The sequence below is a fragment of the Canis aureus genome, chromosome 1 (genome assembly GCF_053574225.1).
Source record: "Canis aureus isolate CA01 chromosome 1, VMU_Caureus_v.1.0, whole genome shotgun sequence".
Lineage (NCBI taxonomy): Eukaryota > Metazoa > Chordata > Mammalia > Carnivora > Canidae > Canis > Canis aureus.
This window is the reverse complement of record NC_135611.1, coordinates 36597404-36610366: the sequence shown is the minus strand read 5'-3', so window position 1 is coordinate 36610366 and position 12963 is coordinate 36597404. Positions and strand designations below refer to the sequence as shown.

General features: G+C 37.9%; 1 protein-coding gene and 1 non-coding gene across 12 annotated transcripts in view; both read right to left on the bottom strand.

The window, feature by feature from the left end:
• UTRN (utrophin) overlaps positions 1–12963 on the bottom strand; it is a 505421-nt gene that overhangs the window by 121677 nt on the left and 370781 nt on the right. The gene's annotated exons all lie outside the window — the stretch shown is intronic.
• On the bottom strand, positions 7585–7691 carry LOC144289315 (U6 spliceosomal RNA). Its single transcript, XR_013357264.1, has one exon. It is a non-coding gene; the product is annotated as a U6 spliceosomal RNA (small nuclear RNA).

Below are 12963 nucleotides of genomic sequence, written 5' to 3'. Positions count from 1 at the left end.
TTGATTATCATTTAACTAATAGCAAAAGTCTTTTTTTCTCCCTAGATAAACAAGTAACAGATTTCAGTGAAAGGGGTGGTATGGGCTCACTCCATAATCCTGAGGTAACTGCATAGAACATAGTTTCAAAACTATTGTAGTCATTAGACTGAAGGCTGAATCTGTTATTACTATTGTGTATCAAATCCATTTGAAACATACTGGCTTAGGGGATCCCGGTGTGGCTCAGTGGTTTTAGCCCCTGCCTTTGGCCCAGTACATGATCCTGGAGTCCCAGGATTGGGTCCCGCATCGGGCTCTCTAGTAGAGCCTGCTTCTCCCCCTGCCTATGCCTCTGCTTCTCTCTCTCTCTCTGTGTGTCTCTGATGAATAAATGGATCAGATCTTAAAAAAAGAAAAGAAAAGAAAAGAAAGAAAAGAAAAGAAAGAAAAGAAGAAAAGAAAAGAAAAGAAAAAAGAAAAAAGAAAAGAAAGAAAAGAAAAGAAGAAAAGAAAAAAGAAAAGAAAAGAAAAAAAAGAAAAGAGAAGAGAAGAGAAGAGAAGAGAAGAGAAGAGAAGAGAAGAAAAGAAAAGAAGAAAAGAAAAGAAAAGAAAAGAAAAGAAAAGAAAAGAAAAGAAAAGAAAAGAAAAGAAAAGAAAAGAAAAGAAAAGAAACTTCAGCTCAGGGCATGATCCTGGGGTCCAGGGATCGAGTCCTGCATTGGGCTCCCCTCACAGAGCCTGCTTCTCCCTCTACCTATGTCTCTGCCTCTCTGTGTCTCTCATGAATAATAATAATGATGATGATAAAAATAATAAAATAATGCATTGGCTTAGAAGAATGACGATTTATTTTTTTTAATTTATTTTTTATTGGTGTTCAATTTACTAACATACAGAATAACCCCCAGTGCCCGTCACCCATTCACTCCCACCCCCCGCCCTCCTCCCCTTCCACCACCCCTAGTTCGTTTCCCAGAGTTAGCAGTTTTTACATTCTGTCTCCCTTTCTGATATTTCCCACACATTTCTTCTCCCTTCCCTTTTATTCCCTTTCACTATTATTTATATTCCCCAAATGAATGAGAACATATAATGTTTGTCCTTCACCGACTGACTTACTTCACTCAGCAGAATGACGATTTATTATTCAAGATTCTTTGGATTGGCAATTTGATCAGCTCCTCTGCTGGTGCCACCAAAGGTTACTCCTACAGCTATAGTCATCTACCCTTTAACTAGGATTGCAAATCCAACATGGGCTCATTCACATGTCTAGAAATTATTATAGGCTCCTGGCTGGAATACCTCAGCAGTTTCCCTGCATAGGGTCTCTAAATGCCCTGTAGGCTAGAATGGGCTCCTTAGAAGCCTGGTAATTAGTGTTTCCGAAGAGTAGAGTGAAAGCTACAAGATATCTTAAGACATAGGCTCTAGAACTTATCCAATAGAACTTTCTGCAATGATTAAAAATGTTTTAAAACCATGCTGTCTAGAATGGTAACCACTTGTTGCTTGCAACTATTTGGTACTTGGGGACACCTGGGTGGCTCAGTGGTTGAGCGTCTGCCTTCGGCTCAGGATGTGATCCTGGGGTCCTGGGATTGAGTCCCACGTCGGGCTCCCTGCATGGAGCCTGCTTCTCCCTCTGCCTATGTCTCTGCTGCTCTTTCTCTGCGTCTCTCATGAATAAATAAATAAAATCTTAAAAAAAAAAACTATTTGGTACTTGAAATATGACTAATTTAACTGAAGGACCAGATTTTAAATTTTATCTAATTGTAATTGTTTTAATTCAAATATAAGTGGTCACATACAGCTAAGGGTTACCAACATCACACAGTACAGCTCTGGAATCTGCACTTAGGCCACATTCTATTATTTAAAGCAAGTCACGAGGCTCAGCACAGATTCAAGAGAATGGAGAAGTACAATGCGTTGCTTGGTGAGGAGAACAGCAATGATCCTCAGCATAGGGCCTGAGATCTAGAGAATCACGATTCATTATTTTAAGAATCAATCACAGGATAAAGAGGACAGAGAGGGCTGGGGGAGGCACAGGGACTGGTAATATTTTATATAAGTAGTCATGGAAGGCATCTCAAAGACAGTCCCAGATATCAGTGGTGATATCTGGAGAGCTGAAGGAAGTGGGGAAGTCACCATGAGAATATCTGGCAAAAGAATTCCAGGCAGGGGAACAGCAAATACAAAAGTCCTGAGGGAAGTGCTTGCCTGGCTCAGCAGGCTGGCACTGTCAGAGCTGGGTAAACAAAGGATGAGGGTGGCTGCTTCTGTAAAAATGTTTCGAATCATGAATGTTAGAAGGAAATAAATCTTTCTAGCTGATAGGAAAGGCACCTAGTAACTACATCCTTCTTTATACAACAGACATCTAGCTACCTTACTGACTCAAGGCCTGGCCATTGACCTATGAAAGCCCTGTGTGACAACCTGAGCACAAAGCTTATGCATTTTCCATTCTAATAGTCCAAAGACTTCAATTCCCCTTCCAGGCAAGCACATGTGAAATCAAGCTCCAGCCTGTAGCAGTAGACCAGATCAGTTAAAAGAAGGAAGAGATATAAAATAATTTCAAAAACTGAAACTGTATTTTAAAAGTTGTATGCTCTGAAATTTTTAATATAAGGAAATATGGTATCAGATACCTCAGAAGTCAGGAATAATAATAAATGGAGAGCAAAATGATTGTCCCATGGCCGTAAGAAAATGTTCTACTCCTTTCCCACCCTAAGGTGGCATAAGAGTATATGATAGGATTTTTCAACAAAGATTTCCACCAAAATAAAAAATTTAAGACATATTAAATTCATATAATCTGAAGGAAATATGCCAGCACAAAGGGCACAGTAATTAATAAGCCAATATTCCAATCAGAGAAATACAGAGAAGATGGTGGGAGGTGGATGGGGCACAAGCAACCCTTCCAAAAATACATGAACTGTGTGTTGTAAAGGAAACTGAAATTAGATTAAAGGTAATTAAGAGAAAAGCAATTAAAGGAAACAGAATACACAGGTAAAGCCATCCAGTCTGTCCTTCTTTTCCCTGTTAAGCAGCTTCTGCATGCTCATTTAAACTAAAGGAAGCCCTGGAATGTCAGATTAATGAAGACCAGATTTGAATATTAGAACTCAACTAGTAAAATCTCAGTGTTTGCATTCCCAACAGAATTTCCCCAAGCCCCAAACCCCACTGAGCAGAGGCTACCTTTCCGGTCACTTCTCTGTCCTCTTTCAAACTCAAGCTACTGTTTGGCAGCAAAGTCGTATGAGTGTCAGGCAGCAGAGTCTATTGCTCCTTATTCAACTTTAAATGCCTAAAGAGAGATCCTCAATGATCCTCCTGTAATGTCTAGGAACACTTTTCCCCACTTGCTCTAATTGGGAAGGAGAGGGGATTAAAGGATAAGAAGGTACAGATCTTCCTTCACTGCCGATGGGGTTAAGACCCGATAAGCCCACTGTAAGCTGAAAATATCCTAAGTCAAGAATGCACTGAATATACCTAACTTACCAAACATCACAGGTTAGCTTAGCCTACCTTAAATGTGCTCAGAACACTTACATGAGCCTACCCCTGGGCAAAATCATCTTTAAAAAGCCTATTTTCAAATAAAGTTGGATAGTGCACGAAACTTCTTAAATTGCTGTGCTGAAAGTGGAAAAGCAGAACAGTTGCATGGAGACGGAATGGTTGTCAATAGGATCAGTCCTTGACCCTTGTGACTGTGTGGGGGTCTGGGATCTGAGGCTGCTGCTGCCCAGCATTATGAGAGAGGACATCCTGCATGACACTTGCCCAGGAAAAGATCCAAATTCGAAATTAGGAAGGACGGTTTCTACTGAATTCCTATGGCTTTGGCACCATCATAAAGTTGAAAAATTGCAAGTCTACCACCATTACATCAGGGACTGTTTGCATAAAGAAATGACTGGGGTGGCTTGAGTCTGAAAGTCTCTCAAGTCAATCAGCTGTCATTTTCATCAGAAACATGGCCCTTGCTCACTGGAGTGGCTGGGCTGCTGCCAAGCAAAGGGCAGTAATATCAGTTACTCATGGAGCAGTGACATGGGCAGTATCTTGCAAATCACTTGATATGAAAATAAGATCTGAGGAAACCTGGAGGGAGGAGAGGAATTCCTGGTATTCCCTTCGGTCCTAACCTGGCAATCTGTCCCACTGCGCTGAGACAAGCAGAGATGCACACATGTGAGTGTGAACTAAATCCTGGTGTCATCCCCTTTTCTGTAAGTAACAACTGTCTCCCCTTTCTTTAACCTAAAGCCATCATCCAAACTGTCTGTATATTACATGCCTCAATTCACTGAGATGCACTTTTCCTAAAATTTTCTAGACCATAATATTAAAATTATAGATAAAACAGATCCTTTGGCTTATTTGCTTTAAACCCTCCAATGGCTTCCTGTTGTACTTAGAGCAAATTCTAAACTTCATATCAGATCTGGGCCTTCTCTGCTCTCCAACTTCAACTACTAAATCCCCTAATTTCCAGTCTCAAAGTCTTTGTTTCTATTCCTAGAATATGCCAAGTGTTCACTCCTCATGTCCTGTGTAATCCTGAAAGTATTTGCTTCGAATCTTCAAAGGCTCCTTCTCATTATTTAGATCTCAGCAACCAGTACATCTATTGGATAAATAAATGAAAAAATGGGTAAACTGACTTGAAAGAAAATGTAGGAATCAAGGAAGGTGAACTCCTGAGAAATGAGAGTAGCTCTTACGAAGCTCGTCTGCAAAGAAAGCAGCACAGAATAACCAACTCTGAGCAGCAGAGGAGGGAAGGAGCCATCTCCTGTACCCTTCATAGAAAAAGTTATTTCTTGACACAAGACCTGTGTACTTTCTTAGCAATATCACTGACCCTTATTGGTCAAAGTCAAAGAGATTCACAAGGGTTGTCCCTCCTGACCCTTCAAGAACCCAGCACCGTTATCACCCTCTCCATTAATATAAATATCACCTGGTTCTCCAGAAGAGCCAGCCCTCTCGCCTCTGAGAACTGTCCAGATCTTGGCATCTGCTTTGCTGAATCATTTACCACACATACTATCCTGCTTTCTTTGCAGACCTGATTCCTACACCACCTGAGCCATCTATGAAGGCACATACCTATGCCACAGAGGATAGGTAGGAACTCAATGAATTTATGTATGAGAGAATAAGGAGATGTTTAAAAAACCTATTCTGTGGTATAATAAAATCAGAGATTTGAAGCTAAGGTTGTGTGACAGTCCAGTACACACCATGAAGGCACATCTTTACCCACCACCAGCCCTTGGGTTTATCCCAAAGCTTCTCTGCATGTTTATAACAAGATCTCCCATCCTACTAACTCCACAGGTGAAAGAGTGGATCTGAACATATCTCAAAACGGTTTAGTGTTCTAGAGTATCTAGTTACTATTAAAATGAAGCTAACCTGAAGTCTTACCAACATTCTCCCCTCTTTTCCAGGACAGAATTCTTCCCTCAGCCTCTATTCACCATTACTTGTGGAAGAAAGTTCTAGCTGTTTTATCTATAGCTTTCGATGACCAATACCAGTCTCCATCCCTCCATTAGCAGGAACAACTACATTTAACTCTTTTAAGGGATAAATTATTTAATTTTAAGAAAACTGGAATCATATGATCCTCCAAAATTAAGCAAAAATATTCGGAAAGTATAAAACTGGGTTGCAAGCTTCTTCTGTCACTTTAGATTTTTAGAAAACAAACATATAAATGTAATGTCTTTTTGTAAACCAATTTGTTCCAGACTAAAACAGCAAGGTAAAGCTCTGTGATGGCAAAAATGATTATCCAGGTTATATCACATACACTCATTTGATATAAATACCAAATTTCTTCAACTGATCATCCCAACAATGTGTATCTTTACCCCAATCTTTCCAGGTACAACAAAATCAAACACATCCAACCAATTATCTCCCTTCTCTTTGAGAGAAAATCAGAGTTGGACATCTGACATCTTAAAACTGCTTTCTAAATTCCCATCTTGGCATGGAGCACCAGCATTTTAATGTTAACAATACAAGATTCAAGGAAAGGGGGGAAGAACTAAGAAATCGCAAGCAAGGGTGCAGTGAAACTTCACTTTCATACATTGCTAGAGGCGGAAAATTGGTTCAATCACTTGGGAAAGTAGGTTGGCAATATATCAAGAGTCATTATTATGTTCATATTGTGTGAAACAAGAATTTCACCTTTGAGAGTACGTCCTAGGAAAATGTGCCAGAAAAAGCTACAAACACAAAAGTTTTCATTATAAAGTTATTTATGACCAAAAAATTTTGAAAGCAATTTAAATATCTAACACCTGGAAAATATTTAGGATCACTACAGTACAGCTACACTAGGGACCATTATGTAACCTTGAAAAATTACTGTGATAATGACTACAAAGCCACATGAAGGAATAGATAGGACATATATCTAAGTTAAAAAAAAAAAAGACAAGATAAAACTAAATACCCTCTTAGAACTCTGTGAAAGATAAATATGCAAAAAGGAAATATTCATGCAAAATGAAAATGGTCATGTTACAGTGGTAAACTTAAGGCCACATTTTGTTCTTGCTTTTATAAAATCTATAATGATATTATGTTCATAATTTAAAATTATACTTTTAAGAAAGGAATACAAAATGGAACCTAGCTCATTTATCATTGAACAAATAATTACTTTTATTTTTGGTTTTTTATTGAAATATAATTGACATAAAATATTCTATTAGTACAGGTATATCATAGTGATTTGATATTTTTATACATTACGAAATGATCCCCACAATAAGTCTACTTACCATGTATCATCATATAAAGCTATTACCATATTATTGACTATAATCCTTATGTTGTACATTATATACTCATGACTTAATTTCATAACACTGAGCTTGTGCCTCTTAATCCCCTTTACCTATTTCACTCATCCACCACCGCCTTCACACTCTGGTAACAGATTATTTACTGTATCTATGAGTCTGTTTCTGTTTTTTTTTTTTTATTCATTTATTTTGACTTTTAGACTTCACAGGTAAGTGAGATCATACAGTATTTGTCTTTCTCTGTCTTATTTCACTTAGCATATAATACCCTCTTGGTCCATTCATGTTGTCACAAATAGCAATATTTAATTTGTTTTTTTATGGGTGAGTGATATTCCAACGAATATATACCACATCTTCTTCATCTATTAATGGACACTTAGGTTGCTTCCATATCTTGGCTATTGTAAATAAATACAGGCATGCATATATGTCTTCAAACTGATGTTTTCTTTTTTTTTTTTTTAAAGATTTTATTTATTTATTCATGAGAGACAGAGAGAGAGAGAGAGAGAGAGACAGATACACAGGCAGAGGGAGAAGCAGGCTCTTCACAGGGAGCCCAACATGGGACTCGATCCCGGGACTCCAGGATCACACCCTGGGCGGAAGGCAGGCGCTAAACCCCTGAGCCACCCAGGGATCCCCTAAACTGATGTTTTCAATGTCTTCAGATAATTTTCCAGAAGTAGAATTGCTGGATCATACAGTGGTTCTACTTCTAATTTTTTGAAAAAATATGGAATGTTTCATGAATTTACATGTCTTCCTTGCATGAAGGCTTTGCCAATCTTCTGTGTATCATTCCCATTTTAGTATAGGTACTGCCCAAGCCAGCACAAATTACTACTTTTAAAGAATGGCATTATTAATAATTACAAAGGTATTTTAGAAGCATAGTTTTGTATCTATGACAACCATAAAACTTTCCCATTATGTTTTACTTCATAACCTCTCTGAAGCTAGACTTCTTTTAAACATGTAATACATGACAACAGAGTTACTGAATGGGGCATTCCCTATGTTATCGGTACTGCCTATGTCTATGAGGAATCTTAATCCATCCCACTTTCAGGAAGTCAAATTTCCACGAGAGAGAACCCAGCAACATTCAGTACATAAGGATAAAATAACATGCTATATTTTAAAGGCTATCTAAACAATTAGAGATATGTCAATTCTTTCTCCCTTATATAAAAATCTTTCCAATTTCTGATCTGAATAATTTAGGTAGTAAAACAGAAAGAAGGTAGCCTCTTACCTGGCTATAATATTAAACCATAAAGTATAATGGTGTTGATTAATTTTCTTACAAGTATGCATATAATTGAAATTATCTCTAGCTCTTGAGGAAATACTGTTACTTACATTTCTGTCAGCTAATCTTTATTAAAGATTCGGCTATTTAAAATAGAAATATTTTTAAAAAGGGAATATTCTTTTGAACACGAATAAGTAAAAAAGGATTACAGAGAGATAAAGAGAAAAAAAGGAACACTCATACCAAAGGACATGTTATCTTTGGATATATTCCATTCATTTAACATTCAACAAATACAGATTATCTAACATGTCAGATGTAGACAAAGAGACACAGAAAATAAGTAAGTAATTGTGTTAGAGGATGATAAATGTTATGAAAAAAGAAAAAAGCAGAACAGGGTAACAGAGATTAGGGGCACTGGGAAGGGGGTTGTGATTGGTGCAAAGAAGTCTGGGAGGCTTCACTGAGGAGGTGCTACAGAACAAACATTTGAAAATAGTGGAGTTAACCATTTGGATGCCAGGGAAAGAGCATTCTAGGTAAAAAAGACAACACGGTGATGTAATAAAGTTACAGCTAGGGGCCAGTGTGGTTAAAACCAGACTTTAAAGAGAGAATAGAAAGAATGAGGTGAGCAAGGTGTGAGTGGGAAATAGGGCACATCATGTTGGGTCTTGCGGACCATTCTGAGAATGGTGGCTTTTATTCTGAATTAAATAGAAAACCACTGTAGGATTTTGATTCATTGGAATAAGAACACTCTAGCCACTGTAGTAAGAATAAGAGATTGATCACTGTAGCTCCTAAGAGTTGGTAAAAGGTAACCAGATTCTGATTATATATTTTGAACATGGAACCAACAAGATTTTCTAACAAATGGAATATGAGAGAAAGATGGGATTGAAGGTGATTATTATTTTTTATATAAGCAACCAGAATAGATTTTTTTCCTCTGAAATGGGAGGAAAGTAGGTAGAATGATTTTGAGTAGCAAGTTCAAAAAATTCAGTTTAGACATACTAAGTTTAAGATGTCTCTTAGATACCCAATAGAGATGATCTGTAAAAAGATGTAAATTTGGCAGTGATTGGCATATAGATGGCATATAAAACCAAGGGACCTGATGAGTTCAGGAAGGAATGGGTATGGAGTAGTTGGAATCTCCTGATCCCTGGTGCATCCCAATTTTAGGAGGCTGAGGAAACAAGAAAGGGCCAGCAAAGAAGGGTGAGAAGGAACTACCAGTGAGGTGAGAAGAAAATCAGCACAGAGTGGTATCCTAAGAGTCAAGGAAAGAGGTCAAACAGAGCAACGGTTAGTAAGCTGACAGGAGAGGAAAGTTTGAGAATAGACCCCTGGTTATACTCCACTGACACTAACATATGGAGACAGTATAAGGTATAATGAGGAGCATATATGTGAGAGCAAAGGCTCAGGATGGCTTACTTGAGAAAGAGAATGCTTGAAATAAGTTTTAAGAGCTTTCATTACGGTAAAAGTGTCGTTTTATGTATGTCAAAACTTAAATGTTTTTCTTAATGCCAGCAGGTCTGACTATGTCATTCATGGAGCTCTTTCTTCAAATATTACTAAGAATTTCAAGATGGCAGCAGTAGAGCATTAAACCAAGTGCAGGGCCCTTCTAAGAGTGGACCTCATGTGACTGTAATTGCATGGGACACACACCCATGAAGCTGGCCCCAGAGGCAAAGCATCTCAACTATAACAAATACATGTACTGCTGGTACAGCAGGCTTCCCTAGCTTCTGGTTTCAAAAAAACATTTAACTACTTATCGGAGAATATAAGCAGAAAAAAATAAATGATACAAACGTAAGGAGAATCTGTTAGAATGTAATTTACTTTTTTTTCCCAACTTGCTTTCAAAGCTAAATCAGCATATATGGATCTGAAGTCATTATAGTATGACAGCAAAAAAGGGCAGAAGAGTCATTAAATTTGATAGCACTAATAAAACTACATGAGAAAAGGGAGAGAAAACAGGCTTACTTTTCATTAGTATGCCGACAAAATAAAAAAAAACCCTCCTTCATAGAGCTTTAAAAGTTTTGGTTAATGTTCCTAAATGAACATTTAATATATAAATTCATTTTGGTTCCACCCCATTGACATAAAAAGTGATGCCTGAGTCAGAACACCAAGTATGAATGTGAAAACTACGGCAGGAATCCTCCAGCTTCTCACAGTAATAAAAGAGTATTCTTCCTTAAGCTTCTCAAAATATACGCACACACAAATGTATTCCTCACTAGGCAAACATAGGCAATATCTACTCTTACCAGGCACCATATAGGGTGAACTTGTATTTTTTTTCTCTTTCAAGTATAACTGAAAAGGGAGGCAAGCAACACCTCTTGTTCTATTGAATACACCAAGTCATACCATGACTGCTTTGGAGTATTTTCCCTCCAGGAGTTTGGATAACATTCTTTAGTGAATTCTTATTCTGAGATCTCTTTTTAGCTCAAAGGCTACTCTCTCCTGTGAAGCCTTACCCAATCTTCCCAAGCACAGATAATCATGATTCATCTGTGCCTCCCTGGCTGTGTGCTCCTGTTCACATTACTGTGCTTTTGGTACCGAATGCGGTTAACTTTTTTCAGGCCTGTCCCTGCTGCCAGATGGTGAAATCTGTGACAGCAAAATGAGTCTTCTGAAGTGATACATGCCCAGTGCCTAACAAAGTATGGGAAAATAGCAGGAACATAGAAGTTTGTTGAATGGATACATAAATTGTCAGATAAATGAAACTGGGCTAAACCTATCTAGAGGCAGTTCATTGGAAATGGGCTATTATATTAACAGGGGGTGGACTGTAACTGCTTAGTTTCCCATACCTCTACTTCCTGCTACATTTGCTGTCCACTCTCAATTTCACCACTAGACAATGCCAGCTATTAGGCTATCTTACCTGTCCCTCTAAACTTGGATATTCCATTGCCCTTTGGGGTAAAGTCTCAATGACAGCCAGCAGGCATAGGAGATAAATCAACTGCAGACAGCTAAATGGATTACGGCAGTTCGGTGTAGCCTCATTTCCAGAACTGCTGCTTCAGGGATGAATACAAGTAACAGTCCTTGGTGGGCTATGCATTTAATAGGAAGAAAGTCAACAGAGGTGCCAAAGGCTGGAGGGGGAACTTGGAAATTAATTTAATCAATTTTAGAAAAAGGTCAATCTCCCACATTGGGTAACTTCATCACTCAGCAAGACCTTGAAGTTACAGATTTGCAGGTAGAATCTCAGATTACTTTAAGAGGGACAATGATCTTACACATACACAGCCTCAATTTCATGGTGGGGTGTTGCTGATTTAAAGACAATGTTTGAATTTGTTGTGTTAAGAAAACAACTTTGCAAATGTATTTCAGCAAGTCAGTTAAAGACCCAAATGTTCTGACTCTTATATAATGAGATTGTTTTTTAAAGACTTTATTTATTTATTCATGAGAGACAGAGGGGGGGGGGGCAGAGACACACAGGCAGAGGGAGAAGCAGGCTCCATGCAGGGAGCCCGATGTGGGACTGGATTCCGGGTCTCCAGGATCACACCCTGGGCTGCAGGCAGCGCTAAACTGCTGCACCACCGGGGCTGCCCATATAATGAGACTTGAATAGAGAAATTAAATTGAGTTAAGTAACGGATAGAAAGGCCTAAGGGAATGGACCTCAACCTATAAAACATTATACCAGAATTATACACTTTCAATTATTTTTGGTTTCCTTACTTATTTATTTATTTATTTATTTTTGAATATTTTATTTATTCATTCATGAGAGACCCAGAGAGAGGCAGAGACATGGGCAGAGGGAGAAGCAGGCTCCCTACAGGAAGCCCAATGTGGAACTCGATCCCAGGACCCTGAGATCACGTCCTGAGCCAAAGGCAGACGCTCAACCACTGAGCCATCCAGGTGCCCCTGGTTTCCTTGTCTAAAATCAATCACGCATTCTTTTGGAGAAAGGTGGTTACTGCTCCCTTTATAACTTAGAATTTGCATTGTGTAGAAAATGAAGTGTAGAGTGAGTAGTAAACACTGCATTTGCAATTTTATCCAATGTTAAAGTATGTGACTGAAATAAACCCACAAATCAATGCTACATGCACTGTAAGTACTTTCTAAGTAATTCTTGATTAAATGATAATCTCACGTTCTTGAAAGTGAAGCTGCATATGAGTGACCTCATTTTCTATAAAACTTTAAAAATGTACAAAAAATATGGGTCATTTGATGGGAAAATTCAACTCTATCCATTTGTTCTAAAAAAATTAAAAACACTTTTTTTAAAAAACATGTTTTAAAGTAGCAATATTTTGATATTTGAGGATATTAAATACGTACCCATATAAGAAAAAAAAATAATATGATTGTGTTGTTTACAAACTGATACTGGTAAGATTGGAAAGTGACTAATTTTACAAGTTAATCCTAGATAGTGAGGTGGGGGGATAGGGTTACTTCTGCTGGGCAGTATTACATGGTAAATAGTAGGTATTAATTTGGTTTTATTTAGATAACTCATATAGCCTAGACAATTTTAAACAAAATAAAAATGATCTAAACTGTCAAGACAGACTCACAGCAGTTATGTGAAGAAATATGCAGCACTGTTTACTGTGCACCAGACTCAGTGCCAAATGCTTTACTGTCAGAACCCTTAGACATATTACTAATTTTTATTATTATTTAATGGGTCTGCCTATGCACATATGTTGTTAAGGCACCGAACAAAGTATTTCTTATTGTTGTTGCTGAAAATTTATCAATGTTCTGACTCACTGGTTAAAATATCCAACATATCCAAAGTATAAGCAGAGTATTAAT